At 48.3% G+C, this 15109-nt stretch overlaps 1 protein-coding gene and 1 pseudogene across 1 annotated transcript in view; both read right to left on the bottom strand.

The window, feature by feature from the left end:
* LOC125124739 (protocadherin alpha-13-like) overlaps positions 1-15109 on the bottom strand; it is a 143123-nt gene that overhangs the window by 6121 nt on the left and 121893 nt on the right.
* LOC125126584 (uncharacterized) lies at positions 6747-6871 on the bottom strand (annotated as a pseudogene).

The following is a 15109-nucleotide window of genomic DNA, read 5'->3' as shown; positions in this document are numbered from 1 at the left end:
CATTGAGCAGGGCCAGGGATCGAACCTGGGGACTCATGGATGCTAGTCAGATTTGTTTCCACTGAGCCACGACGGGAACTCCCATTTTTCTCTATTCTTCATTCTTCATTTATAATATACCAAGAATGGTCATTTCTGCCTCCTAAATATATCTAGACTTTGTCCTCTTCTCCCCGTTTTCACTGCTGTTACCTTTTCTCAGGACACAATTATCTTGCATGTGAATTAGAGCAACAGCCTCTTCCTTGTTCAACCTGCTTCTACTTTCGCCTTTCTCTAACCTTCCACACAGCAGCCAGAGTCATCCGGTTCCTTAAAGTCTTTCTCTCTTTTAAAAATACTGCCATACAGTAAAATCCTTTAAAAAGTAGAAATAAGATGATGTCATTCTAATTATGCTTAAAATTACTTGAAGCTTTCCTATTGCCTTAAAAGAAAAAAAAGTCAAACTCTTTAACATGGTATGATGAGGCCTTTCAATGATCTCTTATTTTTTAGTTTCCAATTTCATCTACAAGTCTCCCTCTTAGTGCTATTCTCCAGCTACACAGGCTCTCTTTCGGTTCCTCAATACCCCTTGAGACTTTTTTTTTTTCTTTTCACTCACAGCAAAATGGAATTTCCCAGGCTAGGGGTCAAATCTGAGCTGCAGCTGTTGGCCTCTGCCACAGCCACACCAGATCCCAGCTGCATCTGCGACCTATGCTTCAGCTTGCAGCAATGCCGGCTCCTTAATCAACTGAGTGAGGCCAGGGATCGAACCTGCATCCTCATGAACACTACGTCAGATTCTTAACCTAAGGAGCCATAATGGGGACTCTGCCTTGAGATTGTTTTTGCGCACAGTTTCCTTTTGCCTAGAATGATCTCCCCTCCGTGTTAATCCTGACTCCTCATTTCAAGTCTGTGCTCAACTGGAACCTTCTCAGAGAGGCATTCGGTGACCACCTAGCAAAGCAGCACCCCCTCACCTTTATCTCTATCACTGCAAGGTCCAGAGAAGCAGAAAACATATCTGTTTTATTCACTGATCTGTAACCAGTGTCTGGCATAACTCCTGGCCCATAACAGGTGTTTAATAAATGCTTGCTGGATGGATGAATGAAAGGACGGACGTGAGAAATGGAAGTGCTACCTACCCTTTAGCAGATCAAACGATTTTCCACTGAGTCCCTAAAGACAGTCAGGAATGCATGAAGTGCTAAGCCCGACTCCAGCACGTGTAAAAGCTCAATAAATGGAATCATACATAAGCAACCATACCTGGGGCAGCTCTCAGGGCTAGGAGGGCAGGATAAGCATACGGCTAATGCAGTCCACGTGCCAGGAGACAGCAGGGGCAGGGGGGAGGAAAGTCTTCTCTCTTCCCTGGACCCCTCTGCTTCCCCTGGCAGAGCTGACATGAGAGCTCTTGGGACACAGGGCAAGAGATAGTTTTTCTCTGAGACTGACTTCTTTGACTCATCTAAGACAATCAGATCTGTAATGGAGCTCGGCCAGAATCTGCCTGTTGACCTTTCAAATACAGGCCCCGGCCCTGAGAGACTGAGACAAAAGTGAGCAATGTATTTAAAAGCCTCTGACTTGGCGTCTAGGAGAACTGGATTTCAACACCGCTCCACAGTCCTTTGGTTGTTCTCACGGAGACCAGGATGGAAATTGTTTTCTGACCACAGCCAGGACTCTGCATGAGGCCTTTAGGACAGTCATCTGGAGATGCAGTGCTCAGAGATATTTTATCTGGCAGAGTTAAAGGGCCTTAATGGCCCTGCCTATTGGCCAAGGGAGACCCTCACAGCAGGGCCCCTAAGAGTTAATGAGCCTTTTGTACATGCCACTGAGTTTCTGCCACCCCCCATCCTGAGCCCTTTGCACACCCTGAAGCATCCTACAAACGCAGCCATCACTAGGACTGTATCTGTTGAGTCAGCCTCCACTCCAAGAAGCAATCAGAAAACCCTTCAAGGGCATTTTCCTCATCTCCAGCTTCTGCCGAGCAGAACAGATCTGGTTTCTCCAGGGTCTCTGCAGACCTCCATGCCCAACCAGTTCTGGGTGCTGTGTGAGCAAACTTCACTGAGCGCTCATGTGGGTGAAATAAGCAATAGCTTACGAATCTGACAAATGTTTACTGACCACCTAATCTGAGACCCTTAGCCGGCTTGGCTTATACAATGCTGTGAACTCTGGGGCAGAATCAAGGAGATACTCCCTTCTGAAGCAGATCAGAAAGACAGATGCACCTTTTCTGCTCCTAAGCCCAGCCCAGGGCCAGTTCCAGCTCAGTTAAAGGAATGTGTCTTCTTTCACTGCTGCCTCCCTTCCCCCATCCTGCAAAGTCCCACAGGCCCCCTCCCTTCTGCTCCGGGACCCAGCTCCCTGGCTGACAAGGACAAGACAGAGGCAGCCGAGACCCCCAATGCATGGATCTATCAGAGCCTGGAAAGAGGACTTCTGTCCGGCACAGTTCAAGCAGGCGGAGGTCTGCCTCGGCGCTTCCCTGCCGTTCAGGGTACAACCCAATGGGATTTGAAAGTTTAATAGAATGTGATCATAATCGTAGTATCAGGTTTTGCCTTTTTTTCAAAATTGGTTGATTTTTTCACAATACATTGGGATACATTTAAAAATCAGAACACTCTCCTCTTTTTTTTTTCTTTTTAAACAAAGACCAAAAGATCTGCAACTTGCAAAACCGCCCTCTGGGAGTAACTGATCATTTCACTTCATCCTATAAAGTCACTTTAGACACTTCCCTCAGGCCCTGCTCAGGGTCTTTTCGGCAACCTTCCCAATTTCCTTCTTTCCTGCTGAACCAACTCTGGCAGGACGTTAGCGTCAGTGCCTGGGAATGGCTGCGCTGGAGGCTTGGCTCATACAGAAGGTTCTACCAGGGAAGCTTCTGAAGGTGGTGATGCCAGACTTGTAGGTAAAATCCCCCCTCACCCACCCCTGTTCCAGGCTGCTCTGAACAATCGGCTCAGGCCAGGAGAGGTTAATCTGCCTCACAGAGGCTTCTCCTGACCGCACAGCCTACAGCCCTTTTGATCAGAGACGTCACTGCCTGCCGGGGATGTTCTCAGAGGGGCCCAGGCTGGAGAACATGGGAGGAGGTTTAACCCTGCTTTCTCTCTTCGTCTCGCTTTGCTCTTCTGAACTTGAGGGTTTGCCCTGGTGCTATCACTTAATGGTACCCGAGTCCTGGGCAATTGACATAAATAACTCTGAGCCTCGGTTTCCTCGGGTGTAAAATGGCAGTGATCGCTTTGTGACTACATCAGGACAATGAATTAGTTAACATTTTCCCTGCCTTCCTAGGTGCGGGGCACTGGGCTAAGCAGATTGGCACGCGATATAATTTTGACTCTTCACAAGAGCCACAGGAAGCAGATAGTGCCAATGTCCATGTCTGCTTTATAGATAGGTTGGCTTTATGAATTAAGAGGCTGAGGTGAAGCCTGGGAAGGGAATCAAGGTAGGCTCACTCCAGTTAGGAGACCCCCCCATCCTGAGCCCTTTGCACACCCTGAAGCATCCTACAAACGCAGCCATCACTAGGACTGTATCTGTTGCGTCGCCATCTGCGAGCCGCGATGCAGGCAGGAGCCTCTAAGTGAGAATCGGTTGGAAAGAGGTGTGGAGGTGGGGGAAGGGGTGCCTGCGAGAGGGAGGCGTGCTCAGCTCCGGAAAATCCAGGCCCAGCCCGCAGCTTTCCGCCCCTCCCCCCGCACTCCCCATTCATCCCTTTGTCACCATCTCCGCGATTCTGGTGCTGAGGTTAGTAAAGAGCTTCCAGAAAACCCATCATTTTGATTAAAGCCGGGGACTATCTTGCCAGACAGCACTCTGGAGCCTGCCTCCCGGCCTCTCCGCGAGGTCTGTGCAGCCAGCAAAGGCTATTAAATGATTACAGCCGTTTCCGGCCCCGCCGCACAGCTCCCCTGGACCGCTTGCTCTCCAGCGTGGGCTGCTGCTGCTGCCACAGGCTGCCCGGGGGAGGGTCAGGGCCCGGAAGGCTGCGCAGATTCGGGGATTGCAAGTGAGCATCCAGGCTTTCTGCCCAGGGACACCTCCCTTCGCCTTGACTCCCTTCCGCACGCAGCCAGCCACTGCGGCTTTTTAAGCCACTCCAATTTCATTTGAGCCTTTTTTGGCTTTGCCCAAACATTGTGTGTGTGTGTGTGTGTGTGTGTGTGTGTGTGTCCGCGCATGTGTGTGTTCTCTGTCTCCCTGTGTCTTCTTTCTTGCTACCTGAACTTGGCAGACTGCAGAATTATACATGCTCAGCCTGCATGCATGTCTAGACGAAAGGCAAAAAGCATCTTCCATGAAACCTGCAGAAAGACCAGGATGGAGAGCCTCAGGAGCTCCCCCTCCATCCCACCATCTTAGGGGCTTGTGGCCTGCTCGCACAAGCTCCGCCTCCTCTCCTTCAGTCAACCCTAGCCATGAATTGGCGGAAGGTAATCTGAGTAATTACAGCCCACAAAACCCAGGAGAACCGTGGATGGAAACCCAAATCCTGTCCAGGATCAGAGAGAGGCGAAGAAAGCTAACACCATCTGGGCTGGTCTTCACAGCATTTCCCACTGCTTCTTAGTCCTTCCGTTGACAGTGGAGAGAATTTTCCATGGAAACAGGGGGATGTAAAAATATACTCCCTCCTCTCTTTAAGATGTGAGGCTCTATAATCAGAATACTGGGTTTAAATCTGGCGACATCATGGAAATGATGTGATCTTTAGCAAATGAATGCTCTCTGGGCCTCCGTTTTCATGTTTAAGGGAGTAGGAGCACCCACCACACAGAGCGGTTATAGGATTAAATGTAATTATCCTTATAGCGTGCAGGATACAGAGCCCAGCACAAAGTAAAAGCTCATCACATTTTCCCTCTTAGTGAGATCAGAGGAATGGCAGATTCATTCATTTAAGGAATATCAATCACTTGCTGAATAGAGGCCAGGCACTTTATTAAGCAGTTTGCATATATATTGATTGAATAAGGAAATATATACATATATGTTTAAGATTTCCATTTTATAAATAAGGAAACTGAAGGCTTAAATGACAGCAAGATTACTTGCCCTGAATCAAACAGGGATTTGAAATAAAGCTGAAAACTTATTCTTGCACTGACTCCTCAGCTCAGTGATAGAATTTTTTTTTTTTTCTAATTTCTATTGAAGACTTGGGGATGGGGGAGAAGACAGAGCTGATTCATAGGCCTAGTGCCTGATGCCTAGAGTAGCTGGGGAAGGGATGGGGAGTGTGTGTGTGTGTGTGTGTGAGAGAGAGAGAGAGAGAGAGATCACAGGGCAGGCTTGGTGGTGGGGAAGTAATCTGATAACCACTCCCCAGGCTGCCCCTCGTGGGTGTTTCACCCGCTTTGGGTGGGTTGAGTGATTGGGCACAAGACTGCATGGCTGTTTGGTGCTTCAGGCCACAGCTGGGCTAATTTTCAGTAATCTTGGAGCGGAAGAGATAAATACAGTGGCATATTTTTAAAGCCACAGCTCTTGCTTTGTGCCCAAAATAACTCTGCCATTTCTAGGTTAAGACTATAAAGACATCACGTGCTGAGAACCCAGATTCAAAAATTGGAATGGCTGGTCTCAAATCTTCCGACTCTCCACAGTCAGCTAAAAAAAATAAAATACCCCCCTAACCTAAGGAACGCCCGGCCTGCAGGCTTTTCTCTACCTTCCTTCCTCCTCGTTAAAGTCCTCCAGGAACTTGGGAGGGCAATTTCCTCTTACAATGTCCTGGCCGGCTGCAGCCCGTGTTATAACCTGGGGTAGCAGAATGCTTACAATGAATGTTTGAGGGTCCCATAGATTTGCGTTAGAAGCTCAGCCTGAGCAGGTATTTGTTGCATAACCGTGAGCAAGTCACTTGGCCTCTCAGTGCTCTTTCACTTGTAAAACAAAGATAACAGTATCCATCTAATGGGGCTGTGATCTTTAAAAAGAGACAGGGCTCATAAATCACCCAGAACAATGTCTGGGATGCAGAAACTGAAGCACAGGGCAGGTATTATTACTACCTGGAGGTCCTCTAAGGAGCCTGACCCCTCCAACACCCAATGTGCAGCTGTGGTCCTTTCAGAAACTCTTTTCCAGGGATCCTCCTCCCATCAAGCTCTGCCCCCCCTCCAGGGATCATTAAAAGGCATCAAGCTGCGGAAGTCTTCCAGCTTAGAAACGGTTGCTAGGTAGGGAGCCATTCTCCAGAGCCCTCTGAAACAGGCAGGAAGGAGGCCTTTAGATAAGACAAGGTGGACTGCACGCTGGATGAGGTATCAGAAGCCTTAGGTTCAAACTGCAGCTCTACCGTTCCCTTCTTTTTTTTTTTTTTTTTTAACTAGGAAAGTAGGATGTGTTGGTGGATATAAGGAGGGGCCCGTGCCAAGCTCTCACGAGAGCCACTGGGCCAGGGGGCCACCCCTCAGCCACCTGGGATGAGCTGATGTTTCTGCCCCTATGTTTCCAAATTCATCTGCATTGAACTTAGTAAATCCCCATGGCTAGGAGATACGGATCTTCTGGTGGTCAGGGACTTGAACTTGGCCCTGCATAGGGCTTCGATTGCATCCTCTTTGTTCTGCAGCTTGGTGCAGCATGGACGTTCTGACTTGGCCAGTGTGGACCCTGGCCACTGTGCCTTGGGGCTTTTCAAGGGCACTCCACACACCTGTCTGGAGCCTAGATGGGGGACAGCATGCTAGTCATGAACAACCCCTGGAAAGGGCTGCCTCCCAGGTCCCTTAGAGCGACACACCCAGGCAACGCACACAGGCAACCGAGGAGACGGCCGTTCCAGCCATGGCACACCAAGCCCTGAAAAGCGCATGTTCAGCTTAGCTGGTTGCAAACGCCTTCTACTCTTTCCTCCTATGCTACTTAGGTGACATTGATTGGTAGTTTCTTCATCTGTAAAATGGATATAGTAGCTACCGCCCAGAGTCAGTTATCCATTCAACTAAATTTATTGATTATGTATAATACATTATACCTGGTGTGAGGGATTAGGGTATAGGCTTATGAATAATATCAGGACAGGTGCCCTGCCCTCAAAGAGATACAGTGTAGAAAAAGATAAGTAAATGAATAAATACAATGTTGTTTTAAGGAATAAACAAGGTAGAGAAACTCTGATATCTTTATGGCATTAGAAGTTCTAGAGCGAACACACGCAGAGGTTAAGAGCCTGGGCTCGGAAGTCAGTGGCCTTGCTTCAGATCCTGGCCCCCCACCATTTACTAGACAGATATGTGACCTTACTTAACTCTTGGGGTCTCCGTTTCCTAAAATTAAAATGAGTATAATGATAGGCTTATCGCTGGGGGTGGGTATACAGATGAAAGGCGTCACTGCAGGGAAAGTGTTTAGAACAATACTTGGCTTAAATGCACAAAACATGATTGAAGGTCCAGGTTAGCGCTTGCTATTATTATTCCCAAGTAAATGTTCTCCTTTTTCTCCTCTTAGTAGTCTCAACCCTGAGGGCTAAGTCTCAATGATGGTGTCACTGAGTTAAGTGACATAGAGATGGGGGTCAGAGGGAGGATATAACAAGCATAGTCATCCCGGATAAGAGAGTACCACCTGGATATGTTTATACCCTGTAATCCAATGATCCCACTTCTGAAAATGTATCCTACACAATACTAGGAGTGCGAAAGATATGTGTATCAGCCTGTGCACTGCATTGTCAAAAGATTATACTAACAGGAAACTAGATAAAGTATAATATAGACAAACAACCCAGGGTGCCCTTGTTCAAGAAGAATGAGGCAGGTCTAGATATAGCGACGTGGAAAGGTGCCTGTCAAGAAATTTAAAAAAAGCTATATACTAATATACAGAAAATTACCCCAGTTTTGCTTTTTGAGAGCCTACATACTTTTTAGTAAAGATAGAACAAATCATACATCATTTATGTAGTTAAAAATTAATCTGAAAGATATTTAGAGGAGGGAAGCCTAGCGTAAGCGCTAGACTCTGGGTGACAGTAATGTGTCAGCAGAGGTTCATTGATCGGGACAAATGTGCCACTACTGATATCCTCTGGTGCTGGATATCAATAGTGGGGAGGCTGTGCAGGTGTGGGGGCAGGGGTCAGATGGGGACTCTCTATATTTTCCGCTCACGGTTGCTGTGAACTGAAAATTGCTCTAAAGGCATCAAGTTTGTTAATCAAAGAATATCTTTGGATACAGCCAAAACTGTTAGCAGTGCTTGCCTTGCCGAAGGAGGGTGGGATCGAGGGAACTTCATTATGTTGTCTTGTTTAATAGTTACATCCACAAGGTAGTTGAAGATTATTTTATAATATAGTACTTTAAATTTTATTGTTAGAAAAAAATCTGGGGGATCCACACCAAACTATTGGTAGTAGTTACTTCCAGACAGAAGGAGTGAGTTGCTTAGTTTGGTTTTGGCGTTTGTTTTTCAATTTTTTTTTCAGCCACTCCCACAGCACATGGAAGTTCCCAGGTCAGGGATCGAATTCAAGCGATAGCTGCAACCTATGCCACAGCTGTGGCAATGCCAGGTCCTTCACCCACTGTGCCACAGTGGGAACTCCATTTTATTTTCATTTTTAAGGATTTAATTTGCTATGGCTTTTGTCCTTTTATAATTAAAGAGGGCGATGAGAAAGAATAATAGCCCAGCCACTAGTCCTAGGTATGCTTAATCAGCTACAAATTCAAAAACTAGCTGAGACAAAATCCCTCTGCCCCAGATCGCTTGAACCCAGGCACTGCCCCATAATTTGCCCATTGCAAAATGAAAAACGGGGTGAGGGGGCTTCTTAAAGAATCAAAAACTTTAAGACGGCGAGACATGGTGTTAAACCAAACAGGGCCTTTCCAAGCACAAGGCCCCATACAGCAGCCCTGCCCGGACCCCGAGCCCACCGCCCGATTCCTCCTCCAGCCCCACAGCCTGACAGGGACTCTTCGAGGTGGGTTCACACCGCGTGTCCCACCAGAAACCCTGAGGCATCATGTCACCCAGTGAGAAAACCGCCTCTGCCTTGGGTTGGGTTGTCACATTTTTCTTCTCTACCTTCCCGCCTTACTTGGCTGCAATCTGCGCTTCTTAAAATGTGGCAGCCATCCCAGGCCCCGTGTTGCTGTGTCACTTTGCAGCCTTGAGCAACCATTTCTAGACAAGCAGCGATGTCTCTGCATTGAGGGTGTACCTCGGAGGTGCTGTCAGGCACGACAGGGAGGAGGGCGGGGGGAAGGGGTCATGGGGACCCCCCCCCGCCCCCGCCCCACCGCCATCCCCGGACTCAGCACTCCAAGACTGTTCCACTTCATCTAGCAATGCCTGTGTGCCAGGTACTGTGCTACGTGCCAGGAGCATCCCACTTAAAATGGTCACTAACACCTTTGAGTGCCTCTCGTGAGCTCGGCCCCGCCCGAAGCACTTTGCATGCACCATCTCATTGAATGCTTCCAGCAGGATTCAGGAAAGCCTGCAGTCTTTCCTTTCTCCGAGGCACAATGACGAAGTGGGACCCCAGGGACGGAGGCATTGTGCAATGCCACCCTCCCTCCCTTACGAAGCTGACACCCGGCAAAACGTAAACGAACCTGCCCTCACTCTCCATGCCTACCCTGACATGACCAGACCAGGCTTTTTTTTTGACAAAAAGCCTGCTCTGCAAAATTGTTCCCTTTGGGGCCCACATTTCTAGTGTAGAAAAAAATCCACCCAAAGTTCCCTAAGAAAAATACTAGGTCAATAGCTCAGGAGCTTGTCTCGACATAGTACAGGACGATTTTGAAGATACAGTGGAGCTAAGGGGGCTCAACAGAGGCTCCTTTCTTAAAAACAAACCAAGAGGCTCTCTGCTGCCAGCAACTGCACGAAAGTTCTCATTCTTTAGCGGGATGGTGAAACGGTACAAAATCTGCCCCCAGGCTGCCTTTCCGATCTCATTTCCCAACAGTCCTGCACCCCACCCTGCCCAGCAAACGCACTCATTCTGTTCACACGGATTATGCATTTCTGGATTGGGGGGGCTGTCTCTGTGTGTGTGTGTGTGTGTGTGTGTGTGTGTGTGTGTGTGTCGGTCCCTTTGTCTGGAAAGGAAACGCTTCCTCCCCACGTAACACCCGGTATTAGATGTCACATACGCTCTGACCTGGTCCCCTGAATTCCTGACTCCCTCTTCTGCCATAACATCCAGTGTTCATGGCTGCCACAGGAGAGTCTGGGCCCCGAGAAAACAATTTGGGGGCCCTCTTGGAAGAGAGGAACCAGCTGGCCATATTTACATGGGTTTTTTTTTTTTTTTTTGTCTTTGTGCTATTTCTTTGGGCCGCTCCCGCGGCATATGGAGATTCCCAGGCTAGGGGCCTAATCGGAGCTGCAGCCACCGGCCTACGCCAGAGCCACAGCAACGCAGGATCCGAGCCGCGTCTGCAACCTACACCACAGCTCACGGCAACGCCGGATCGTTAACCCACTGAGCAAGGGCAGGGACCGAACCCGCAACCTCATGGTTCCTAGTCGGATTCGTGAACCACTGCGCCACGACGGGAACTCCATACATGGGATTTTTATGGAATACAGCATAGTTAGTCTCTGGAGTCGTCTCTGGACTGACAGGCCTTGGTGGCGGTCCCAGCTTCCTTCCCCTCATCGGACCTGCCTGTACATGGCTCTATTACAGTCCTGACACTGTAATATTTCCCTCTTATTTCTTTACATTTCTGTCTCCCCCCCACTAGATTATGAGGACAGGACTGTGTTATATTTAATAGTGTTTGTGCATCATCTAGAACAGAGACTGGCTTTAAGCAGGTACTTAATAAATGTTTGTTTAATAACTATATAGAAGGTTCTAACCACATCCTTTTTTGTGGGTTTTTTTTTTTTTTTTTGGCCATGCCCACAGCATATGGAAGTTTCCAGGCCAGGGACTGAACCCGAGCCACAGCAGGGACAATGCCACATCGACTAGGCCACCAGGGAACGCCCCAACCAAATTCTATATTGAAGCTAAGCCAGGGAAAGTACGCAGGATGCTTGGATGGGATAGTCTAATACTTCTTTATCTGTGTATGTGTGAAAGCGCGAGAGAGGAAGAGAGAGAATATGAATGAATGAATGAATGAATGAATGAATGAAGGGGTATTTTAAGAGAGAATGTTGCCAGTGGTGGTGGTTAACGGTGAACTGCTAGGGACCTGCCTGGTAGGTGGGTTTTGTGATTCTTCCTGGTGCTCTTCAAATCACAGCCAACTATGAGGCTAGTACCCAGGAGGCAAGGTTGTGACCCTGAGGAGAAAAGACCAAAGAAGCTGATCTCTCTCTCTCTAAATGCCTAGAATTAGAGAGCGCGGGCTGAAGGGTTCATCTTCCCTACAGAAATTTCCCCAAGGCAACGTTTACACTCAATGTCCACTTGGCCCAACAGAGGGGAACTGACACTGCTCATTGATTGAACACAACCCACGCGCAGCACATCACAGGGACAGCAGTCAGATGGACATCTGGGTGACACAAGGAGCCTGCCGAGGATGTTGGCTTCCAGCGGGGGCTCTTCCCTGGGTCTGTCAGAAGCAAGAGGGCGATTGAGCCTCCAATCAGAGCTGCTGAGGGTACCGCGAGGCTTTGGAAGTGCCTGGCCTGTTGGGATCTTAAGGGGGTAGCTAGTGTGAGAATAGGTTTGTTATGTAAAATGCTTTGAACAAACAAACAAGCAAACAAATCCTCAGTGCACGTGTATCCACCAGATGGGCCTGTAAGCACCCTGAGCGCTGCCCCTGACACAGGAGGCATCTGTGAGGAAAATCGAGACTTAGGACTACTGCCCACAGTTCCCCCCCCCCCACTGCCCACAACCCCCAACACACACAGACACACCAATCAGACCCCACGCTTTCTTCCTTGGGAAAGTCCTGGGTATACATTTGTTGTTGTTGTTGTTGTTGTTGTTGTTGCTATTTCTTGGGCCGCTCCCGAGGCATATGGAGGTTCCCAGGCTAGGGGTCGAATCAGAGCTGTAGCCACCGGCCTACGCCAGAGCCACAGCAACGCGGGATCCGAGCCGCGTCTGCAACCTACACCACAGCTCACAGCAACGCCGGATGGTTAACCCACTGAGCAAGGGCAGGGACCGAACCTGCAACCTCATGGTTCCTATTCGGATTCGTTAACCACTGCGCCACGACGGGAACTCCAGGGTATACATTTTAATCTGCCTTCACCTAGACACAGACGCTAGATCCAAACAGGACAGGCGATAAGCAGTGCCCCTGTCTCCTGACAACAGCATGGGGACAGTGACTTTTCTGCCAGCTACCCTACCCTGTGATTGACTTCTTCCAGAATAGCCGTGGATGACCCAAAGAGTATTGACCTCTCCTGACTGCTCCCAAACTCTGGAAGAAATACTCTTAAGCCCGGGACAAAACACCATCTCTTATCCGTCAATGTAATAACACAGTGGGAACCATTTTCCATATTTCCATCTCTGCTCGCAGAGAATGGAACCCCCACCCACCACCTTTCCGTCCCCGGGGGGTGTCCTAGGAATAGAGACCTCACCTGGAGCTCCACTTCCTTCCTGACTCTGCCCAGAAAAGTTATCTGTCTGTTGAGGAAATTATCACAAGCGCAACTTTAAACGGATTGTGCTTCCTCATCGGGCCAAGCGAGAGTCAATGGTTACTTTCTTTCGTGACACACCTCTCACCTAATCCTTTTCTCTTTCTCTGCTCGGGCTCAGCCTCTGGTAATCAAACCAGGACAGTCCGCCCTTCTCGTCAAAGGAGAGGCTCGCCATTCCTGCTTTTCTACCCTTGCATCTGGGAGGTTGGAAGCCCTGCTGAATTCCCCAGACCCTCATTACTAGTCATGAGCCTGATCCCGAACTCTGATCCCTCAGTTGCTCCCACCCATCCAGCCTTTGGTTTTTTGGCCACGCCCAGAGCATGCGGAAGTTCCTGGGCCAGGGGTGGACCACACACCACAGCCGCAACCGGAGACACAGCAGTAACAACACCAGATCCTTAACCCACTGAGCCCCTCAGGGAACTCCCATGCATCTGTTCTTATCAGTTAAGGCATGGAGGGAAAAGGAGGGGATGAATACGTCTCCAGCAAACTTCTGACAATTAAAAGCTTTCAAAAGGCCCTTCAAGTCTAGTCCACACCGACTACACCCTCCTCGGGGTCCTAACATGCACCTTATTTTACTTTCAGCTCTACTGAAAGTTACACACACACACACACACACACACAGCCACCTCTGCCAGCACATGAAAGACCCTAAAATAGGTAGACTATGCCCCAAAGATGCTCACATCCTAACTCCTGGAACCTGTGAATGTGTTACATGGTAAAAGGACTTTGCAGATGTGATTAAATTACGGATCTTGAGCTAGAGTGATTTTCCAGGTGGAGCCAGTGTACTCGCAAGGGTCCCTAAGAGGGAGGCAGGAGAGTCAGAGTGAGGTGTGCAGATGCTACGCAGCTGGTTGTGAAGATGGAGGAAGCAGCCACTGAGCTCAGGGATGAAGGCTGCCTCTGAAAGTCATAAAAGCTAAGGAAACAGCTCTTCCCCTAGAGCCTCCAGAAAGAAGGCAGCCCTGCCAATAGCTGGATTTCAACCCCGTAAGATCCATCTTGGACTTCTGGTTTCCAGAACTATCAGGTACTCAATTGTATGAAGTCACCTAGTTTGTGGCCAGGTGTGACGGCAGTCCTAGAAACTAAGACAGGCGTTGGAATCTGGAAGCGGGGTGTTGCTGTTACAAATAAATAAAAATGTGAAAGTGGCTTTGGAAGTGGACAATGGGCAGAGACAGGAGAATTTTGAGGAGAATGGGAGAAAGGGCCCAGAGGACCTTAAAAAGACTGTTAGCAAAAATATGGATATTAGGAGTTCCTGCTGTGGTGCAATGGGATCAGAGGCATCTTGGGAGTGCTGGGATGCAGGTTCGATCCCTGGCCCAGCACAATGGGTTAAGGATCTGGCATTGCTGTAGCTGTGGCTTAGGTCACAACTGCGACTCAGATCTGATCCCTGGCCTGGGACCTCCATGTGCCAAAAAGAAAAAAGAAATATGGATTTTAATGACTCTGCTAGAAGGAATTCGGAGTGAAGGGTACGGCAGAGAAAACATCACCTCAGGGAATACCTAATTTGTCATGAACAGACGGCTGTAAAAACAAGGACAGGAAAGGGGCTCCCGGTGAGGGCTCAGATGGAAATGCGGAGCATCTTATTGGAAACTGAAGGAAAATGGGTCCTTGTTATACGGTGGCAGGAACCCACCTTGATTTTGGCCCAGAAAAACTCATTGGGTACTTCTGACCCCAGTGCTGTAACGTAATCAATCTACGTGGTTTAAGCCACACAGTTTGTAGGACCGTCTTACAGCAGGAACGGGAAAGTAATAAAGACACCATCTGCCTGGAACTCAGTGAATAGTCTTCTCCAGGTCACCAAACAATTCCTTTCATCTAGCAAGTGGGACACAGTACCAGCAGTGTGTTATTTAAATGCATAGGGTCCAGCAGCAGGCAGACATGGGTTCAAACCCTGCCTTAGCCATGGCTTTCACTAATAAAGTCAACAAATATTTACTCAGCGCCATCGTGTACCAGACAGCCGCGCAAAACACACTTGTTAGAAGTAAGGAAGGAGGGATCTAAGGAAGTTATTTAACTCCGTTGAACCTCAATTTTCCTCCCCTGAAACACGGGCATAGTAATCTCACTTGTTTGAGAATGCAGCGCCCTTGGATTAAAGACCTAGATATAAGACCAGACACTATAAAACTCTTAGAGGAAAACATAGGCCAAACACTCTCTGACATAAGCGACAGCAACATCTTCTCAGATCCACCTATAAGAGTATTGACAATAAAAACAAAAATAAACAAATGGGACCTAATCAAACTTCAGAGTTTCTGCACAGCAAGGGAAACTCTAAACAAAACGAAAAAACAACCCACAGAATGGGAGAAAATCTTTACAAGTGAATCAACTGACAAGGGATTAATCTCCAAAATTTACAAACAACTTCTGCAGCTCCATACCAAAACAAAACAAAACAAAAAAACAAAACAAAAAAAAAACA

The sequence above is a fragment of the Phacochoerus africanus genome, chromosome 4, assembly GCF_016906955.1.
Source record: "Phacochoerus africanus isolate WHEZ1 chromosome 4, ROS_Pafr_v1, whole genome shotgun sequence".
In the NCBI taxonomy this organism is placed as follows: Eukaryota; Metazoa; Chordata; class Mammalia; order Artiodactyla; family Suidae; genus Phacochoerus; species Phacochoerus africanus.
Note: the sequence above shows the minus strand (reverse complement) of the source record. Positions and strands in the feature narration are given on the sequence as shown.